This window comes from Syngnathus leptorhynchus, chromosome 5, assembly GCF_054491065.1.
Source record: "Syngnathus leptorhynchus isolate UIUO chromosome 5, UIUO_Slep, whole genome shotgun sequence".
Classification (NCBI taxonomy): Eukaryota; Metazoa; Chordata; class Actinopteri; order Syngnathiformes; family Syngnathidae; genus Syngnathus; species Syngnathus leptorhynchus.
Window position 1 is genome coordinate 6,444,780 of NC_141199.1, and position 20,557 is coordinate 6,465,336.

The following is a 20,557-nucleotide window of genomic DNA, read 5'->3' on the forward strand; positions in this document are numbered from 1 at the left end:
AACTTTTTAAACACAGTCAGTGTAGAAAATTAGAACAGGTTCCCCCCTCCCCAAGCAAAGTTAGGAGGTCAAGAATAAAGTGAGACTTGTTTTTTGTTATAAACATTTGAAAAAGCAAAAATAAAACTGTTGTTTTGGTTTTCTGTGTTTTACACAGAGTTATAGGGCAAAAAGTGTGACTTTTGGAATAGTCCAGCACACATTATTTGCTTTTACATTGATTCTTGTGGGAAACGTTGCATCTACTTACAAACATTTCTGCTTACAAAACCGATTGCAAAACGAATTAAGTTTGTAGAGTAGAGGTACCACTGTATCTTGAAATGGATTACCTAAACGAGAATCCTGCATTGCATTGTTGTCAAAGGGTACACTCCTGGTTACATTGCAAAAAATGGGATTCTAGTGAAGTTATTTTAAGATAAAAAGAAGCATAGTTATAAGCCAATGTTCCTCATCTTTGTCCTCGTTTGCTGCCCGGGTGCAAAGTGTTCAGCGTTCACAAATTGTGAATGCGGCCTAGCCTCAGTCGCTTGATATTTATTTGGCTTTTGTATTAGATTTGTGAAAAAAAACACCGAACAAAACAGTTTATTTTTCATACTTTGATTACCATTTGGAAATGTAAAGAACAAAATATACCCAGATACATAGCTAACTTGGATATTGTTAGATGTAGTGCATCTGTCAAATGCTATGCATATTAGCTTATAGACATTGCTGCAAAGTTGTTACCCTTGTTCCACATTCAGAGGAAATGGCACAGCATGACATTTTGACAAAAATTGGACAGAGAGCAAAGGCAAGTGCTGTTTGCTAGGCTTTTAATTCACAAGACTACCATAATGTCATTGTGACAGAATCTTCGAGAGTGGGTTAGACAGTGATCCAGTCCCATGGAACTTCAAAGGTCCTTTTGATGTTGAAAATCAACTTTATGAGGGAGAATATAATTATATAAGTCAGAGGATTCACATTCACAACACTCTCCTGATGGTACAGGACAAGACAACTAATGAAATCCAGCTCCTGACATTATTTCATATTAGGTTATGAAGAAATAAGCACGCCATGTAGCTGTTCCCAGCGGAATTTCTACAGGATAGGTCTCACTTACTAAGATCCACCCATCCATTATGATAACCGCTTATATTGTACATACCGTATTTTCCGGACTATAAGGCACCCCTTCAATGAATGGCCCATTTTAATACTTTGTCTTTATATAAGGCGCACCGGACTATAAGGTGCACCATAAATGCATCATGTCATATTTTTAATTCAAATCAAATCATTCTCCATTTTATCTTTTTTATTTCAACTTCAGATGCAACAAATTACTTTATAATCACAAAATAATGATCCATAGTCTTTTTGATTCATGATTCATAGTCTTCAGCGGGCCACTTATGATTGATTTCATGACACAATGCTTCGGGCCAGTTTAAATTTAGGAATTTGGTCCACATATAAGGCGCACCGAACTATAAGGCGCACTGTCGGCTTTTAAGAAAATTTTAGGTTTTTAGGTGCGCCTTATATCCCGGAAAATACGGTATGTATACAATATTTATATTATATTATATTTATACAATGCATTTCACACTAGCTGGAGCTGTTGATCCCAAATCCCAATCCAAGATCCCAAATAGCAGGTACTAATTGCATGTTCACTCTAACAGATTGCAAAGGCTGCTGCTGGGCTTGTTGCCTGTGATCTACTAAGATGGAGTGCCAAATTGTATTTTCACTCAATAGCATATTGCGCATTCTATTGGCACACTTCAAAAAGTGGCGGAGGAGCACCATATAAGATTTCACACACGCTAAAACCCATTTCCGAGTTTCAAGTGAGGGCAATACAGATGACCACCGCATGGACGCCAAGCCACAGAAATACAATATGTATAGGTCACATAACTGTATTTTACAACAATACCAGCAGTATTTATAATTTTATAAAAACATGAATGAACTTGTAAAGTTTATGGTCTCTGTCACCAAAACGTAAGTGAGCAATTATGTCTCACTCTGGGTGCATACAAGTGAATGGGAATAAGGCGTCTCATAAGATATCCTCAATCTTTATTCTCACCTCTATCCTCTCTTTCTAGCAACCCATCTTTTCATTGAAGCTGTATTTTTAAGGTTGACAAGTAATAAAATAACGTGGCTCTGTTGTTCCCTTTGAAAACACCAGCATGGCAGTTATTCCGATACTGTGATGTGTGCGGGTCAATCAACAGATGTGCGGGAAGTCCCCGACTGTATTTTCGGCACAACTGGCAAGTTTGGTCAGTTCCGGTCTGGTCGCGTGGTGGGCAGCAGTCCTAAGTAGCTCAAATGGTTTTCACCATGGAGCATTAGGGAGAACACCACAAGCATGTATTAGGAAGTGGAAGAGGCTCAAAAACATATTACTGATTAAAAAAAAAAAAGCTCTGGGAAAGAGCAGCACCACTTGCAAGGAAATGATTCGAGAGGAGTTCTATCAGCTTATATGGCAGAACTCCTTCTTGTGACAGGTTTAAGTCTGCTCTTAAATCATTTAGAAGTTCTACTTTACATTGCCGAATACACAATATGGTGCAATTTTGTTTCTGGCATCCATTCTCTCTGTTGCCTCTCATTTCTCATACAGATTCTACTGGCCCCAGTCGCACAGACATCATTACTCACAGAGGGACTGGTTTTCACCTTTCGTTCAGACGGTCCTTTGAGACGCAAAGCGGCCAATACATTTCATCAATTCATATATATTCCTTGTTTGCATGCGCTAAGTGCAATTTGATCATTGGCCAAATATATGTCTAGATAACACTACTGTAGATGGTGATGACGCACCTTTCAGTTGATTTATTAGTGGGCGTTTCAGACAAATAGCTCTTTGCTACTTGCTAGCTGGTAAGACAAGAACTGAAAAGGACAACCTTACACTTGACTTATGTACTACTTATACATGCAGGGACATTACAAATTTCCACAAAAGTCTTTCTTGGTTCTTGTGGTTATAGGGGCATTCAAAGCCAAAGATAAAAATTATTGAATGCACCTGGAGTATTCAACATTTGAAACCATGACAAATGATCCAGCCATCAATTATCTACTACCTATCCAAAGCTGAGTCACGGAGGAAGCAGCTTCAGTAGGGACGCCCTTACTTCCCTCTCCCCAGCCACTTCTGACAGCTCTTTCGGAGGCATCCCGAGGTGTTCCCAGGACTTGAGTCGTCCCCAGGGCTTCCCTCTGGTGAGACATGCCCGGAACACCTCACCAAGGAGGCATCCGAATAAAATGGCCTATCCAGCTCATCTGGCACCTGTAAACATGAAGGAGCAATGGCATGACTCCTGGATGACCAAGCTTCTCACGCTCTCCAAGGGAAAGCCTGGACACCCTGCAGAGGAAACTCATTTCGGCTGCTTCCTTTTTGTAGTTATTAGATGGCAATCAAAATTAGATCACCTGTCCAGGCCATTAATTTTTAACATTTTTTAATTTTTTTTAAAAACGCCATTTTTATCATTTGCGCATTTACCTCAGTGCGCAGGGAGCTTAATCTTGTCTGATCGCGCAACTGCAGCGCACCGGCGAAGGCGCAACCGTAGTGCGCCGCCGACCGCGCAACTGCACCGCGCTGGTCACATTATTGCGACAGAGCCGTCGCTAAAATTTAGAAAATATTTTTAAAGTCCTAATGAACTTTCCAAAATTTAAGTGGACCTCAGTGCGCAGGGAGGTTCATTTGGTCCGATCGCGCAACCGCCCGCAGCGTGCCGGGCGCTCACTGTCGCATTGCTTTAGGAGTGTCTTTGTGTTTTAGGATGGCTTTACTGCTCCCCCTTTCTTCATTTGGAGGCATGATTAGAGTTAATGCAATCCTCAGAGTAACGAGAATGTAATAACAAACTTAGTCAGTTGGCATGCGGGTCCTCTCAGCTCATCTCGCGAGGTTCGACAACCGAATTTCGTCCGACACCTGAAGCACAAAAATCTTAAATATTTTGTTCGAATACCGAATTGTTCGAGAACCGGGATGTTTGAAAACCGAGGCTCCACTGTATTGTTGTTTATATAATATGAATTTGATATATACTTTAAATATCGTTATATGGGCCTGTGGAATAATTTGAACTGCGACTGACGACGAGTCTGACGTTCGCGGCGCACGTGCAGAATTGATTACATAAAGGACGATGATGGATTTAATGATTTGGAGTGACAGATGGTTGGATAATATAGTTGTTTATTTAAGTTATTTGATATCTAATTTATATATCGTTATATGGGACTGTGGAATAAATTGGACTGCAACTGACGACAATTCCGAAGTCCGCGGCGCACAAGCCGCATTGTTTACATAAAGGACAATCGATGGATTTAATGATTTGGAGTGACTCAGATGGTTTGATAAAGGTGTTATTTATGTTATAGTTATTTGGATAACTGTTAATGTTACGTCAGGCCCATTCTCAGCTCTTCGTTTGTGTTTATGTCACATTAGCATACCGTATCGTTTAGCCTGTTGCTCGTTCATGTCTGTTCTTGGTGTTGGATTTTGTCGAATAAATTTCCCCCAAAATGCGACTGATACTCCGGCGCGACTTAAATGTTTTTTTTTCTGTTTATTGTGCATTTTATGGCTGATGCGACGTGTATTCCGGAGTGACTTTTAGTCCGAAAAATACGGCATTTGCATTTTTTTTTCACTAAACATAGGCCCAATCCCCATACAAACATGATGATCCTCATTTATGTGCACAGATAAAGTGACAGCTCCCCAAAAAAATTTTTCTAGGGCTAAAGAGGGCTTGACCGATACACAAAGATATTTTTTAAATATATTTTCAAGACAACTAAAATGCTGGAGGGTCTTAATTTGGGCTGGACATTTTTCAGACAGGGTTATAGCTTAGAGCTCAGACCCCCAGAACTGTTTTTAATCTTAAATGCCAATGGGGTTTGCTGGAAGGATTCAGTCTTGTTTTTAATCCAGTGTCATCATTGTCAGTTCAATATCTCATTTTCCATATCTCTGTGCATTTGGCATAATCCAGACTTGAAAGCTCATTTACAAGTTCTCAATTATAGTTCTCAACATTCCGTTGAGAAGCAGCCCCAGTTTTTACAAAAATATGAGCTTTACCAGGCCTTTCCTGTTTTCTGGTAGACCAGTTGATTACACTGACATTTAGCCAACCACACCCTGCACACAGTGAGCTTGTCTGGTGGTTAAGGCAAGCTTATTTGAAATATATTTTAAGACAAATTTTCACTGTATGGTGTTATCGTAAAGTGGCGCGACAACAGTTTGAAAGTCTGTTTAGGCGTATGTGTTGGAAAGATGGAGTATGAGGAGGTCCGAGCCTCTGTTTACGCTTGAGGTTTCTCTAAAACCAATGCTGCTGCCACAAATCCAAACAAACCAGCACCCAAAATGCAAAAAGCTTCTAACACTTCCCAAAGCAAAGTGCCTGCTGACTGTAAGATGGAACTTTAAATGATAAAGTGGGTCAGCAGCGTAGGCACTGGGTTGTTCAAGGGCACTCGGCTGATTTGGCCCAATTTCCCACATGTAGCGTCACTGATATCTGTGCACTAACTACATCATAGTCATCTTTGAAACGCGGATGGGGTGATGAACATAAGGGTTATAGAATGTGACAGGCACTCTTAAATGTGTTATTTTCAATTCGGAATAAGATTACATCTTTGCCCAAATCAAATTAGGCTGCAGATACAGCTGCAAAGTGGGGGGAAAAAGAAACCACAGAGTAGAATTTTTTTGCTGACAGACAGGAAGCAGCTTCATGCCTTCCTCAGTCTGTTTTTAATGACCTAAAATTCAGACTACTTTAGAAGTCTTTGGTTGGAATCAGTTTCTTCAACCCGCTACAATTGCCAGAAAACGTATCACTGATGATTTGATTCAAATTCATTTTGCAATCGCCACAGGATGCCAACCCCTTGAGACCACACCTGTTGACCCTTGAATGCCCATGCTTGTTCTGTGCTTCGACAAAAGAGGGTGCTGTAAAGTAGCCACATGAAACCCCTTTATTGATGTTGACCCTGTACTGACCCCTTTGTTTGGGCCCTAACAATTTCACAAAAAGATCCAAACACTTTATAGGACGGGGATTCAGCCACTGACTTGCAATAAAGTCCGAATAAAACAGGTTGACCTGAAGGCTAATTGGGTGTTGGTGAAGGAGATGAAATTAAGCTCATCCGATCTATCGCCAATGATTGCAAATTAAAGAGTTGTTCGATTAAAAAGACAGATTCGCAACAGAGGAAGTAAGCAATTCACTGCTCATCAGTGGAAGTGACATATCAGGACATACATAAAATGACTTGGGACTTCAGTTAATGGAAATGTTAAAATAAACTTCTCTTCTATGCCTGGGTATTGTAATGCTGAGATCTTTGATGCCGCACCAACAGAAACATCAATCCGGCAGAGGCTGTGTATTATTTGTTGTCACTTTTTCTTAAGAATGCTCCTCTTTGCATCAGCTCGGAGTTCCTACAATGCAAATAATACATTCCATGCAGCTTGTTTTATCACCCTTTCCTCAGTACAAATCCTACGCTTGTACGAAAATAGCGCAGGGAGGGAAAAAAAAGTCGAGAGGGTGGGTAATTGCAAATAACCCAATATTTAGGAGTTCAAAGGCTATAGTGGGTTTGGGTGATAATTTTGGCTGAAGCATCTCTATAAACACTAATAAAATTAAGTGCATCGGAGGGGGCGTGGCCAAGCGTCCCTTTGAAGAGACCCTGTGATCAGTTCCCCCTCTCAATTAGCGTATTGTCCACTTCTTCTTTCAGCATGGGAGGGAGGGGGCACTCTCCCCCCTAGCTTCCCTTTGAAGTGATTATCCCTTTATCTCAAGCCTGAGCGAGGAATATCTTGGGGGACAATGGCAAATTAAAGCCCATATGGAGAGAAGCGTGAATGGCTGTTTGTAGGCTCAGAGAGAACTAGTAAGAAAAAATGCAGGGATAGAGGAATAAACAGAGTAGGGAGGTGGAAAAAAAAGGGCAAATAGCATCATTCTGTTTGCATGAGCTGAGGGGTGAGTGCTAGATGTCAACACTCATCCCAAAAGTAATTTCGGGCTCGTGCCAGGGTTGACACTTGTAGCAGCTATAGTGACTTAAGAAGATCTGTCATGACAGATGGAAAGACTGAGAAGACTGGGGAGATAGAAGGGTGGGAGATGAGTGCTGTGCAGTTGTCAGCAGAATCAGATGGCGGTCAGGCAGACAGGCTTGAAGAAGATACAATTAAAGTGTGGAGTTAAGACGGTCTTTGAAGTTGGACATGGTGCATAACACCCTTAAAATTTGAGAAGCCAGCCATTCATCTTCTTGTTATGGCCAGTTAAGGCTGTTCCTTTTAAAAGATCCAATTTGAGAAAATAAACTTTAATTCCAAGTTTGAAAAAGTATAAATAAATCAAGAGTAGTAATAAGTAGCTAAGGTTTTCGACAAGGCTAAAAAGGGATTAAAAGAATAGTCATCTTTTGAAATGAGTGAAGCACTTGTTCAGGAAGGTGGGAGGGGGGCACCGAGGATGAATAATTACTTTCTCTGCCCACTCTCCCGCCTTTCTATTGCAATCCTGTTTTTCTTTTGGTAGCTTCAAAGTTTAATAATGTATACAGACAATGTCTGTGATGTTTGGCCTAATCCGTTTAGGCTTGGCAAACCTGCATGGTTAGCAAAATCTATCTGATGTTCACCAAGCCAGCCTGTACTCATAATTCTTCCATGGAAACAACCTTCTGCATGAGTTCATGTCCTGAATGTAGAAATTGAAGTTTAAGCCATCAGTGCACTTCAGTAGACCTGATTTCTGCTTGTGAAGAAGAGCAAGTAGGAGAAAAGGGTGAGAATGAAAAAGTTTGGCTAACTATACAGTATGATTGTCAATTCTGACCAAAGGGGTGGATTGTTTTACACGTGTATTACACGTGTATATTCACAAAAATAGATGATTTCATTCGAACTTATTTGACAGTTAATGTTGAAAATGAGATGGATGAAGTTCATTATTGACAATAAACTGTGTTCATTATTGCTCCTAAATTATATAGGGCATGTTTGGCAGACAGTTTGTATTGTGTACCATAGTGTTCTGGGGAGGCTTGAGGAACGTTACAATGCTCATGGAAGGACATTTTAAGTTTTTAGAGATTAAAAAATTACATTTCGCTATTCATATAATAAAATGTTTTACAAAATGCATCCCTGCTACTGTAGATGAAATTTTGGCCCACCCTTTATGTCTTTTTTTTTTTTTTTTGCCCAACAGCTTTTGCAACCTAATGGACTTCATTTAAGTTGCAACTTCCTCGTATTGTGGAGCATTTTTTGCAGGCTAATCACGTGGACCTGAATAAAAGTGTTCATCAAACAATACAAATATGGAAATGTAAAGCATAAACAATTTGTTTTAATTTTTAAAATAATAAACAGTTTCATTTGTTAAATATTCATTGTGTACAGCAGCAATCTGTATTTCCTGTATTATGTCTTTATTGTCCATCTCAGGGCAGGTATGGAGTTTTACATTTTGCTTCCAGCTAATCCAATTACCAATGGTTTCATCCAAATAAGTGGAAATAAATAATATTTCCAAGTAATGTAAAGATCAGCTGCAATTCAAAACCAGTGAAAGGTCTGAGGTTTGATGTCTTATTTGGGTAAGGAGTAAGTCACAATAAAATGTATAGAAGCAAATCAAAAGTAAAGCAGTAAAAACAAAAATACAAGTAATAAAAGAATTAGACAGCATTAGTTCCTTCTGGCATTGCTAAACATGAAATCAGTTGAGGGTTGATTCATGAGCCATGGACCATCAGTCAAAATATGGCAAGCTTGGAATGAGACCAGGAAAAATCATGCCTGGGTCCCACACATATCTGTTGGTATTGTTAGTTTACGTCTTGCGCAGTTGTCACTGTCTAGGCTAGTGACAAGGCATTTAAATTGCAAATGTGCACTAGTGGGTGTGTTAATCATAATATAAGGTGTGGTTGGACACATTGTTGGCAAATGTTGAAGACAATTCAATGTGTCTGTTCTATTGATTAAAAAAACACCTACCAACTTGTCTACACACATTCATTATCAAATATACATTTATACATTTGGTTAACTCTTTTTTGTTCTCTCTGCTTATTCTACAAGTAAGCATGTGGCACACGCAGTTCACAGCACAAATTTACAGTTAAGATATTTTACATTAAAAGTCGCTAAAAACAACCTTGTTAAAATTAGTAACATAAACTAGTAATATCAAACTAGTAACATGACTGTTATAATAGTTGAACAATGATGAGATTAAACAATTGTATGGTCATTATGGCCGTCTGTAAAATGTGGCCCGCAAACAAAATCTGTGATTAGTTGTGAGTAAACGCTTGTCAAAAAGCCCCCAGTAAGAGAGGTCTGTGAGCAGCATTGTGCATTTACAACATTATGTCAATCGTTGCGCTGCCACTGATTTTCTTTCTATTATATCAACTTTTGTCTATTGTTAAATGAGAAAAGTGGCTGTTTAGTCAGATTTTGCTCTTTATCTTTCACAGGGATGTAAAAAATTCCATTCATGATGATACATTATAGTAAACAGTTATTGGTGTTATGGACTATTTTCCTGTTAAAATTTGATTAAAATCGGATTAAATCTAGTCTGTGTAATTATAACGCATTACGGGACTCAGAACTTGTAATAAAATTTAAAAAATTCCGTAACAAATTATGGTCGAAGTTAGAGGTTCTACTGTACAGTGGAGATATGTCAACATAAATGTGAAAGGAGCATGATTCACTCTTTACCCTTCCATACAAAAATATCCAAAAATATATCTGACTGTGACATGAGAAAGTGGATGATTACCCATACCATTACATTAATCATTTCCTCTGTATACAGAACAAGTCAGATACTGTAGAACAGGGGTGTCAAATTAATTTATGTCGTGGGACGTATCATAGTCATAATTTCCTTTTGATGGCCATTATGACTGTCAACGCCTTATATTATATACAGTATAGGGTACACAACAAAGTGAGAATTACTTTTGAAATCACAGACTCAAAAAAAACTGTTTAAATATTTTAAAAAGATGAATGTTAATAAAACAGTTAAAAAGATGAATGGAAATATTAATTTCTAGCAATATCTAAATTTTCCAAAAGCGAAGATAATTTGTAATGTTAGTATTAATATGTGAAGTCCATGCACAATTTGTCTGTGCGGGCCACATAAAGTGGTGGGTCGTATCTGGCCCTCGGGCCTTGAGTTTGACACCTATGCTGTAGAATATATCAGCAGGTAAACAGCTCCTCCCTTGCTTGTTTGGAGAGTTTGTTTTAAAGTGGAAATGATGATGATGGCGCACTTGGCGATTAGCCCTGCGGCTTACATCAAAGGAGAGGAAAAACAGCTGCTAATTTTCTCCTTTGACCTTTGGCTCCCACTGGTATTTCGTATAAACACTGATGTATAAAAGACCAGCTACTGAAGGGACTAATATGAATGAGAAAGAAGGTTAAGAAAAAAGCATAGGTGGTGTTAGAATACCATTGTTACCATTGTAACCCTATTTTTAACAAATGTGTCCTTTCTACTTCTACTTCATTGTGACACTTCCACCCCCTTACTTGTTTTATTTTCCATTAATGTCATTTTTCCATCTCTGTCTGCATTTGTTGGTTAATTATGTTTGTTCTGAGAAACAATGACACATATACTGTAAATACATCGACTGCATCTACGTATCACAGCAAAGAGGAAGTGGCTCAGAACTGATGGTTGATGCAGACCCATCTCCAACTTAAACTACTCTGTCACACTTGCAGCATATCTTGTGCTCTACTATTTTAACATTCTTCTCTGTGACTTTGTTCTTCCTCATTCTTTCAAACCTTAAAACAGAGGTAGGCAAGTCCGGACCTCGGGAGCCACTGTCCTGCCTGTTTCAGAAGTGTCCTTCCTCAACACGCTTGATTTAAATGATCAGCTCATCAGGAAGTTCTTTTTGACCCTGATCATTTGAAGCTGGTGCGTGAATGAGGGAAACTTGTAAAAAACGCCTTACGGCGACTCCATAGGGCAAGCCTTGCCAACCCCGCCCCTAACACCAGTATAAGTCAATACAGCTCCTTCAACTTTTTAAATTAACCAAATTTTATTCAAATGAAAAGCACTGCTGAAAGGGTTCTGTTGTGTTATTTGTTTTCTCAGTGGCCTAGTAGTAGACTATTGGCCCTGAGACTGGAAGGTTGTGGGTTCAAACCCTGGCCGGGTCATACCAAAAACTATAAAAATAGGACCCATTACCTCCCTGCTTTGCACTCAGCATTAAGGTTTGGAATTGGGTGGTTAAATCACCAAATGATTTCCGAGCGTGGCACCGCTGCTTCTCACTGCTCCCCTCTCCCCCAGGGGATGGATCAAAATCACATGGGGATGGGTTAAATGCAGAGGACAAATTTCACCACACCCAGATGTGTGTGTGTGATGATGATCATTGGGACTTGGGACTCTGACTTTAACTTAACACAGAGACATTATTAGGTAGGCTGCAACTACCAACCTTTTGATGAAGAGCTAAACATACGAACCAAGTTGCCTGCGGAGTCATGAAGAGAGTTTAGGCTGTCACTCTTGGTAAAGAAAGACAACTGACATGAAACTGATTAGCTGTTCAGCAACCACAACATTTGCACAGTTTCCATCCACAGGGATAGTTGACTATGATCCCGATCCAAAGAGGAAGTCCTCCCATCACATAAAGGAGATGTCCCTGGGTGGGCTTGAACCACCAACCTTTCAGTTAACAGCCGAACGCGCTAACCAATTGCGCCACAGAGACACGCTGGTTTTAGGTCCCAAAGTGATTTTAAAGGCTTCTGACCTGATATTGCCCAATTGCTAAGAGTTGGAACAAAAACGCAACATGGGATTCAAGACTGCAAAACCCGTGTGACGTAGTACTGTAGGAGTGGCCTGTAAGAAACGGTGCATGGGGACTTGCTCATTCGATACAAATCCAAAGTTTTATATTAACGCAGAGACATTATCAGGTAGGCTGCAACTACCAACCTTTTGATGAAGAGCTAAACATACGAACCAAGTTGCCTTCGGAGTCATGAAGAGAGTTTAGGCTGTCACTCTTGGTAAAGAAAGACAACTGACGTGAAACTGATTGGCTGTTCAGGAACCACAACATTTGCACAGTTTCTATCCACAGGGATAGTTGACTATGATCTCGATCGAAAGAGGAAGTCTCCCATCACATGAAGTCAACGTCCCTGGGTGGGCTTGAACCACCAACCTTTCAGTTAACAGCCGAACGCGCTAACCAATTGCGCCACAGAGGCATGCTGGTATAGAACTCATAGTGATTTTAAATGCTTCTGACCTGATATTGCCCAATTGTGCTAAGAGTTGGAACAAAAACGCAACATGGGATTCAAGACTGCAAAACCCGTGTGACGTAGTACTGTACAGTGGCCTGTAAGAAACGGTGCATGGGGACTTGCTCATTCGATACAAATCCAAAGTTTTATATTAACGCAGAGACATTATCAGGTAGGCTGCAACTACCAACCTTTTCATGAAGAGCCAAACATATGAAGCAAATTGGCTTCGGAGTCATGAAGAGAGTTTAAGATGTCACTATTGGTAAAGAAAGACAATTGACGTTAAAATGATTAGCTCTTAAGCAACCACAACATTTGCACAGTTTCCATCCACAGGGATAGTTGACTATGATCCCGATCCAAAGAGGAAGTCCTCCCATCACATAAAGGAGACGTCCCTGGGTGGGCTTGAACCACCAACCTTTCAGTTAACAGCCGAACGCGCTAACCAATTGCGCCACAGAGACATGCTGTTCTAGGTCTCAAAGTGATTTTAAAGGCTTCTGACCTGATATTGCCCAATTGCTAAGAGTTGGAACAAAAACGCAACATGGGATTCAAGACTGCAAAACCCGTGTGACGTAGTACTGTACAGTGGCCTGTAAGAAACGGTGCATGGGGACTTGCTCATTCCATACAAATCCAAAGTTTTATATTAACGCAGAGACATTATCAGGTAGGCTGCAACTACCAACCTTTTGATGAAGAGCTAAACATACGAACCAAGTTGCCTGCGGAGTCATGAAGAGAGTTTAGGCTGTCACTCTTGGTAAAGAAAGACAACTGACATGAAACTGATTAGCTGTTCAGCAACCACAACATTTGCACAGTTTCCATCCACAGGGATAGTAGACTATGATCCCGAACCAAAGAGGAAGTCCTCCCATCACATAAGGGAGACGTCCCTGGGTGGGCTTGAACCACCAACCTTTCGGTTAACAGCCGAACGCGCTAACCGATTGCGCCACAGAGACATAGTATTTCAGGTCTCAAAGTGATTTTAAAGGCTTCTGACCTGATATTGCCCAATTGTGCTAAGAGTTGGAACAAAAACGCAACATGGGATTCTAGACTGCAAATCCCGTGTGACGTAGTACTGTACAGTGGCCTGTAAGAAACAGTGCATGGGGTCTTGATCATTAGATACAAATCCAAAGTTTTATATTAACGCAGAGACATTATCAGGTAGGCTGCAACTACCAACCTTTTGATGAAGAGCTAAACATACGAACCAAGTTGCCTTCGGAGTCATGAAGAGAGTTTAGGCTGTCACTCTTGGTAAAGAAAGACAACTGACATGAAACTGATTGGCTGTTCAGGAACCACAACATTTGCACAGTTTCCATCCACAGGGATAGTTGACTATGATCCCGATCCAAAGAGGAAGTCCTCCTATCACATAAAGTCAACGTCCCTGGGTGGGCTTGAACCACCAACCTTTCAGTTAACAGCCGAACGCGCTAACCGATTGCGCCACAGAGACATGCTATCTAAGGTCTCAAAGTGATTTTAAAGGCTTCTGACCTGATATTGCCCAATTGTGCTGAGTTGGAACAGAAAAGCAACATGGGATTCAAGACTGCAAAACCCGTGTGACATAGTACTGTACAGTGGCCTGTAAGAAACGATGCATGGGGACTTGCTCATTCGAGACAAATCCAAAGTTTTGATCTCAGCTCAGTGGCCTAGTAGTAGAGTGTCCGCCCTGAGACTGGAAGGTTGTGGGTTCAGACCCCGGCTGGGTCATAACAAAGATTATAAACATGGGACCCATTGCCTCCCTGCTTGGCACTCAGCATTAAGGGTTGGAATTGGGGGGTTCGATCGCCAAATGATTCCCGAGCGTGGCACCGCTGCTTCTCACTGCTCCCCTCTCCCCCAGGGGATGGATCAAAATCACATGGGGATGGGTTAAATGCAGAGGACAAATTTCACCACACCCAGATGTGTGTGTGTGTGATGATGATCATTGGGACTTGGGACTCTGACTTTAACTTAACACAGAGACATTATTAGGTAGGCTGCAACTACCAACCTTTTGATAAAGAGCTAAACATGCGAACCAAGTTGCCTGCGGAGTCATGAAGAGAGTTTAGGCTGTCACTCTTGGTAAAGAAAGACAACTGACATGAAACTGATTAGCTGTTCAGCAACCACAACATTTGCACAGTTTCCATCCACAGGGATAGTTGACTATGATCCCGATCCAAAGAGGAAGTCCTCCCATCACTTAAAGGAGACGTCCCTGGGTGGGCTTGAACCACCAACCTTTCAGTTAACAGCCGAACGCGCTAACCAATTGCGCCACAGAGACATGCTGGTATAGAACTCATAGTGATTTTAAATGCTTCTGACCTGATATTGCCCAATTGTGCTAAGAGTTGGAACAAAAACGCAACATGGGATTCAAGACTGCAAAACCCGTGTGACGTAGTACTGTACAGTGGCCTGTAAGAAACGGTGCATGGGGACTTGCTCATTCGATACAAATCCAAAGTTTTATATTAACGCAGAGACATTATCAGGTAGGCTGCAACTACCAACCTTTTCATGAAGAGCCAAACATATGAAGCAAATTGGCTTCGGAGTCATGAAGAGAGTTTAAGATGTCACTATTGGTAAAGAAAGACAATTGACGTTAAAATGATTAGCTCTTAAGCAACCACAACATTTGCACAGTTTCCATCCACAGGGATAGTTGACTATGATCCCGCTACAAAGATAAAGGAGACGTCCCTGGGTGGGCTTGAACCACCAACCTTTCAGTTAACAGCCGAACGCGCTAACCAATTGCGCCACAGAGTCATGCTGGTGAAGAACTCATAGTGATTTCTAAATGCTTCTAACCTGATATTGCCCAATTGTGCTTAGTTGGAACAAAAACGCAACATGGGATTCAAGACTGCAAAACCCGTGTGACGTAGTACTGTACAGTGGCCTGTAAGAAACGGTGCATGGGGACTTGCTCATTCGATACAAATCCAAAGTTTTATATTAACGCAGAAACATTATCAGGTAGGCTGCAACTACCAACCTTTTCATGAAGAGCCAAACATATGAAGCAAATTGGCTTCGGAGTCATGAAGAGAGTTTAAGATGTCACTATTGGTAAAGAAAGACAATTGACGTTAAAATGATTAGCTCTTAAGCAACCACAACATTTGCACAGTTTCCATCCACAGGGATAGTTGACTATGATCCCGCTACAAAGATAAAGGAGACGTCCCTGGGTGGGCTTGAACCACCAACCTTTCAGTTAACAGCCGAACGCGCTAACCAATTGCGCCACAGAGTCATGCTGGTGAAGAACTCATAGTGATTTCTAAATGCTTCTGACCTGATATTGCCCAATTGTGCTTAGTTGGAACAAAAACGCAACATGGGATTCAAGACTGCAAAACCCGTGTGACGTAGTACTGTACAGTGGCCTGTAAGAAACGGTGCATGGGGACTTGCTCATTCGATACAAATCCAAAGTTTTATATTAACGCAGAAACATTATCAGGTAGGCTGCAACTACCAACCTTTTCATGAAGAGCCAAACATATGAAGCAAATTGGCTTCGGAGTCATGAAGAGAGTTTAAGATGTCACTATTGGTAAAGAAAGACAATTGACGTTAAAATTTTTAGCTCTTAAGCAACCACAACATTTGCACAGTTTCCATCCACAGGGATAGTTGACTATGATCCCGATCCAAAGAGGAAGTCCTCCCATCACATAAAGGAGACGTCCCTGGGTGGGCTTGAACCACCAACCTTTCAGTCAACAGCCGAACCAATTGCGCCACAGAGACACGCTGGTTTTAGGTCCCAAAGTGATTTTAAAGGCTTCTGACCTGATATTGCCCAATTGCTAAGAGCTGGAACAAAAACGCAACATGGGATTCAAGACTGCAAAACCCGTGTGACGTAGTACTGTAGGAGTGGCCTGTAAGAAACGGTGCATGGGGACTTGCTCATTCGATACAAATCCAAAGTTTTATATTAACGCAGAGACATTATCAGGTAGGCTGCAACTACCAACCTTTTGATGAAGAGCTAAACATACGAACCAAGTTGCCTTCGGAGTCATGAAGAGAGTTTAGGCTGTCACTCTTGGTAAAGAAAGACAACTGACGTGAAACTGATTGGCTGTTCAGGAACCACAACATTTGCACAGTTTCTATCCACAGGGATAGTTGACTATGATCCCGATCCAAAGAGGAAGTCTCCCATCACATTAAATCAACGTCCCTGGGTGGGCTTGAACCACCAACCTTTCAGTTAACAGCCGAACGCGCTAACCAATTGCGCCACAGAGACATGCTGGTATAGAACTCATAGTGATTTTAAATGCTTCTGACCTGATATTGCCCAATTGTGCTAAGAGTTGGAACAAAAACGCAACATGGGATTCAAGACTGCAAAACTCGTGTGACGTAGTACTGTACAGTGGCCTGTAAGAAACGGTGCATGGGGACTTGCTCATTCGATACAAATCCAAAGTTTTATATTAACGCAGAGACATTATCAGGTAGGCTGCAACTACCAACCTTTTCATGAAGAGCCAAACATATGAAGCAAATTGGCTTCGGAGTCATGAAGAGAGTTTAAGATGTCACTATTGGTAAAGAAAGACAATTGACGTTAAAATGATTAGCTCTTAAGCAACCACAACATTTGCACAGTTTCCATCCACAGGGATAGTTGACTATGATCCCGATCCAAAGAGGAAGTCCTCCCATCACTTAAAGGAGACGTCCCTGGGTGGGCTTGAACCACCAACCTTTCAGTTAACAGCCGAACGCGCTAACCAATTGCGCCACAGAGGCATGCTGGTATAGAACTCATAGTGATTTTAAATGCTTCTGACCTGATATTGCCCAATTGTGCTAAGAGTTGGAACAAAAACGCAACATGGGATTCAAGACTGCAAAACTCGTGTGACGTAGTACTGTACAGTGGCCTGTAAGAAACGGTGCATGGGGACTTGCTCATTCGATACAAATCCAAAGTTTTATATTAACGCAGAGACATTATCAGGTAGGCTGCAACTACCAACCTTTTCATGAAGAGCCAAACATATGAAGCAAATTGGCTTCGGAGTCATGAAGAGAGTTTAAGATGTCACTATTGGTAAAGAAAGACAATTGACGTTAAAATGATTAGCTCTTAAGCAACCACAACATTTGCACAGTTTCCATCCACAGGGATAGTTGACTATGATCCCGCTACAAAGAGGAAGTCCTCCCATCACATAAAGGAGACGTCCCTGGGTGGGCTTGAACCACCAACCTTTCAGTTAACAGCCGAACGCACTAACCAATTGCACCACAGAGACATGCTGGTAAAGAACTCATAGTGATTTTAAATGCTTCTGACCTGATATTGCCCAATTGTGCTAAGAGTTGGAACAAAAACGCAACATGGGATTCAAGACTGCAAAACCCGTGTGACGTAGTACTGTACAGTGGCCTGTAAGAAACGGTGCATGGGGACTTGCTCATTCCATACAAATCCAAAGTTTTATATTAACGCAGAGACATTATCAGGTAGGCTGCAACTACCAACCTTTTGATGAAGAGCTAAACATACGAACCAAGTTGCCTTCGGAGTCATGAAGAGAGTTTAGGCTGTCACTCTTGGTAAAGAAAGACAACTGACATGAAACTGATTGGCTGTTCAGGAACCACAACATTTGCACAGTTTCCATCTACAGGGATAGTTGACTATGATCCCGATCCAAAGAGGAAGTCCTCCTATCACATAAAGTCAACGTCCCTGGGTGGGCTTGAACCACCAACCTTTCAGTTAACAGCCGAACGCGCTAACCGATTGCGCCACAGAGACATGCTATCTAAGGTCTCAAAGTGATTTTAAAGGCTTCTGACCTGATATTGCCCAATTGTGCTGAGAGTTGGAACAGAAAAGCAACATGGGATTCAAGACTGCAAAACCCGTGAGACATAGTACTGTACAGTGGCCTGTAAGAAACGATGCATGGGGACTTGCTCATTCAAGACAAATCCAAAGTTTTGATCTCAGCTCAGTGGCCTAGTAGTAGAGTGTCCGCCCTGAGACTGGAAGGTTGTGGGTTCAGACCCCGGCTGGGTCATAACAAAGATTATAAACATGGGACCCATTGCCTCCCTGCTTGGCACTCAGCATTAAGGGTTGGAAGTGGGGGGTTCGATCGCCAAATGATTCCCGAGCGTGGCACCGCTGCTTCTCACTGCTCCCCTCTCCCCCAGGGGATGGATCAAAATCACATGGGGATGGGTTAAATGCAGAGGACAAATTTCACCACACCCAGATGTGTGTGTGTGTGTGTGATGATGATCATTGGGACTGGGGACTCTGACTTTAACTTAACACAGAGACATTATTAGGTAGGCTGCAACTACCAACCTTTTGATAAAGAGCTAAACATACGAACCAAGTTGCCTGCGGAGTCATGAAGAGAGTTTAGGCTGTCACTCTTGGTAAAGAAAGACAACTGACATGAAACTGATTAGCTGTTCAGCAACCACAACATTTGCACAGTTTCCATCCACAGGGATAGTTGACTATGATCCCGATCCAAAGAGGAAGTCCTCCCATCACTTAAAGGAGACGTCCCTGGGTGGGCTTGAACCACCAACCTTTCAGTTAACAGCCGAACGCGCTAACCAATTGCGCCACAGAGGCATGCTGGTATAGAACTCATAGTGATTTTAAATGCTTCTGACCTGATATTGCCCAATTGTGCTAAGAGTTGGAACAAAAACGCAACATGGGATTCAAGACTGCAAAACCCGTGTGACGTAGTACTGTACAGTGGCCTGTAAGAAACGGTGCATGGGGACTTGCTCATTCGATACAAATCCAAAGTTTTATATTAACGCAGAGACATTATCAGGTAGGCTGCAACTACCAACCTTTTCATGAAGAGCCAAACATATGAAGCAAATTGGCTTCGGAGTCATGAAGAGAGTTTAAGATGTCACTATTGGTAAAGAAAGACAATTGACGTTAAAATTTTTAGCTCTTAAGCAACCACAACATTTGCACAGTTTCCATCCACAGGGATAGTTGACTATGATCCCGATCCAAAGAGGAAGTCCTCCCATCACATAAAGGAGACGTCCCTGGGTGGGCTTGAACCACCAACCTTTCAGTTAACAGCCGAACACGCTAACCAATTGCGCCACAGAGACACGCTGGTTTTAGGTCCCAAAGTGATTTTAAAGGCTTCTGACCTGATATTGCCCAATTGCTAAGAGTTGGAACAAAAACGCAACATGGGATTCAAGACTGCAAAACCCGTGTGACGTAGTACTGTGGGAGTGGCCTGTAAGAAACGGTGCATGGGGACTTGCTCATTCCATACAAATCCAAAGTTTTATATTAACGCAGAGACATTATCAGGTAGGCTGCAACTACCAACCTTTTGATGAAGAGCTAAACATACGAACCAAGTTGCCTTTGGAGTCATGAAGAGAGTTTAGGCTGTCACTCTTGGTAAAGAAAGACAACTGACGTGAAACTGATTGGCTGTTCAGGAACCACAACATTTGCACAGTTTCTATCCACAGGGATAATTGACTATGATCCCGATCCAAAGAGGAAGTCTCCCATCACATGAAGTCAACGTCCCTGGGTGGGCTTGAACCACCAACCTTTCAGTTAACAGCCGAACGCGCTAACCAATTGCGCCACAGAGACTTGCTGGTATAGAACTCATAGTGATTTTAAATGCTTCTGACCTGATATTGCCCAATTGTGCTAAGAGTTGGAACAAAAACGCAACATGGGATTCTAGACTGCAAATCCCGTGTGACGTAGTACTGTACAGTGGCCTGTAAGAAACAGTGCATGGGGACTTGATCATTAGATACAAATCCAAAGTTTTATATTAACGCAGAGACATTATCAGGTAGGCTGCAACTACCAACCTTTTGATGAAGAGCTAAACATACAAACCAAGTTGCCTTCGGAGTCATGAAGAGAGTTTAGGCTGTCACTCTTGGTAAAGAAAGACAACTGACATGAAACTGATTGGCTGTTCAGGAACCACAACATTTGCACAGTTTCCATCCACAGGGATAGTTGACTATGATCCCGATCCAAAGAGGAAGTCCTCCTATCACATA

The 20,557-nt window shown here is 41.5% G+C and overlaps 15 non-coding genes across 15 annotated transcripts; all 15 read right to left on the reverse strand.

Moving 5' to 3' along the window:
• Positions 1-11,821: 11,821 nt before the first annotated feature.
• trnan-guu (transfer RNA asparagine (anticodon GUU)) lies at positions 11,822-11,895 on the reverse strand. Its single transcript has one exon. It is a non-coding gene; the product is annotated as a tRNA-Asn (tRNA).
• A 434-nt stretch (positions 11,896-12,329) lies between these two features.
• trnan-guu (transfer RNA asparagine (anticodon GUU)) lies at positions 12,330-12,403 on the reverse strand. The gene has a single exon. It is a non-coding gene; the product is annotated as a tRNA-Asn (tRNA).
• A 435-nt stretch (positions 12,404-12,838) lies between these two features.
• trnan-guu (transfer RNA asparagine (anticodon GUU)) lies at positions 12,839-12,912 on the reverse strand. Its single transcript has one exon. It is a non-coding gene; the product is annotated as a tRNA-Asn (tRNA).
• Positions 12,913-13,345: 433 nt separating this feature from the next.
• trnan-guu (transfer RNA asparagine (anticodon GUU)) lies at positions 13,346-13,419 on the reverse strand. Its single transcript has one exon. It is a non-coding gene; the product is annotated as a tRNA-Asn (tRNA).
• Positions 13,420-13,854: 435 nt separating this feature from the next.
• trnan-guu (transfer RNA asparagine (anticodon GUU)) lies at positions 13,855-13,928 on the reverse strand. The gene has a single exon. It is a non-coding gene; the product is annotated as a tRNA-Asn (tRNA).
• A 757-nt stretch (positions 13,929-14,685) lies between these two features.
• Positions 14,686-14,759, reverse strand: trnan-guu (transfer RNA asparagine (anticodon GUU)). Its single transcript has one exon. It is a non-coding gene; the product is annotated as a tRNA-Asn (tRNA).
• A 417-nt stretch (positions 14,760-15,176) lies between these two features.
• trnan-guu (transfer RNA asparagine (anticodon GUU)) lies at positions 15,177-15,250 on the reverse strand. The gene has a single exon. It is a non-coding gene; the product is annotated as a tRNA-Asn (tRNA).
• A 416-nt stretch (positions 15,251-15,666) lies between these two features.
• Positions 15,667-15,740, reverse strand: trnan-guu (transfer RNA asparagine (anticodon GUU)). Its single transcript has one exon. It is a non-coding gene; the product is annotated as a tRNA-Asn (tRNA).
• Positions 15,741-16,674: 934 nt separating this feature from the next.
• trnan-guu (transfer RNA asparagine (anticodon GUU)) lies at positions 16,675-16,748 on the reverse strand. The gene has a single exon. It is a non-coding gene; the product is annotated as a tRNA-Asn (tRNA).
• A 435-nt stretch (positions 16,749-17,183) lies between these two features.
• trnan-guu (transfer RNA asparagine (anticodon GUU)) lies at positions 17,184-17,257 on the reverse strand. Its single transcript has one exon. It is a non-coding gene; the product is annotated as a tRNA-Asn (tRNA).
• A 435-nt stretch (positions 17,258-17,692) lies between these two features.
• trnan-guu (transfer RNA asparagine (anticodon GUU)) lies at positions 17,693-17,766 on the reverse strand. Its single transcript has one exon. It is a non-coding gene; the product is annotated as a tRNA-Asn (tRNA).
• A 435-nt stretch (positions 17,767-18,201) lies between these two features.
• trnan-guu (transfer RNA asparagine (anticodon GUU)) lies at positions 18,202-18,275 on the reverse strand. The gene has a single exon. It is a non-coding gene; the product is annotated as a tRNA-Asn (tRNA).
• A 763-nt stretch (positions 18,276-19,038) lies between these two features.
• Positions 19,039-19,112, reverse strand: trnan-guu (transfer RNA asparagine (anticodon GUU)). Its single transcript has one exon. It is a non-coding gene; the product is annotated as a tRNA-Asn (tRNA).
• Positions 19,113-19,547: 435 nt separating this feature from the next.
• On the reverse strand, positions 19,548-19,621 carry trnan-guu (transfer RNA asparagine (anticodon GUU)). The gene has a single exon. It is a non-coding gene; the product is annotated as a tRNA-Asn (tRNA).
• Positions 19,622-20,055: 434 nt separating this feature from the next.
• On the reverse strand, positions 20,056-20,129 carry trnan-guu (transfer RNA asparagine (anticodon GUU)). The gene has a single exon. It is a non-coding gene; the product is annotated as a tRNA-Asn (tRNA).
• Positions 20,130-20,557: the final 428 nt, after the last annotated feature.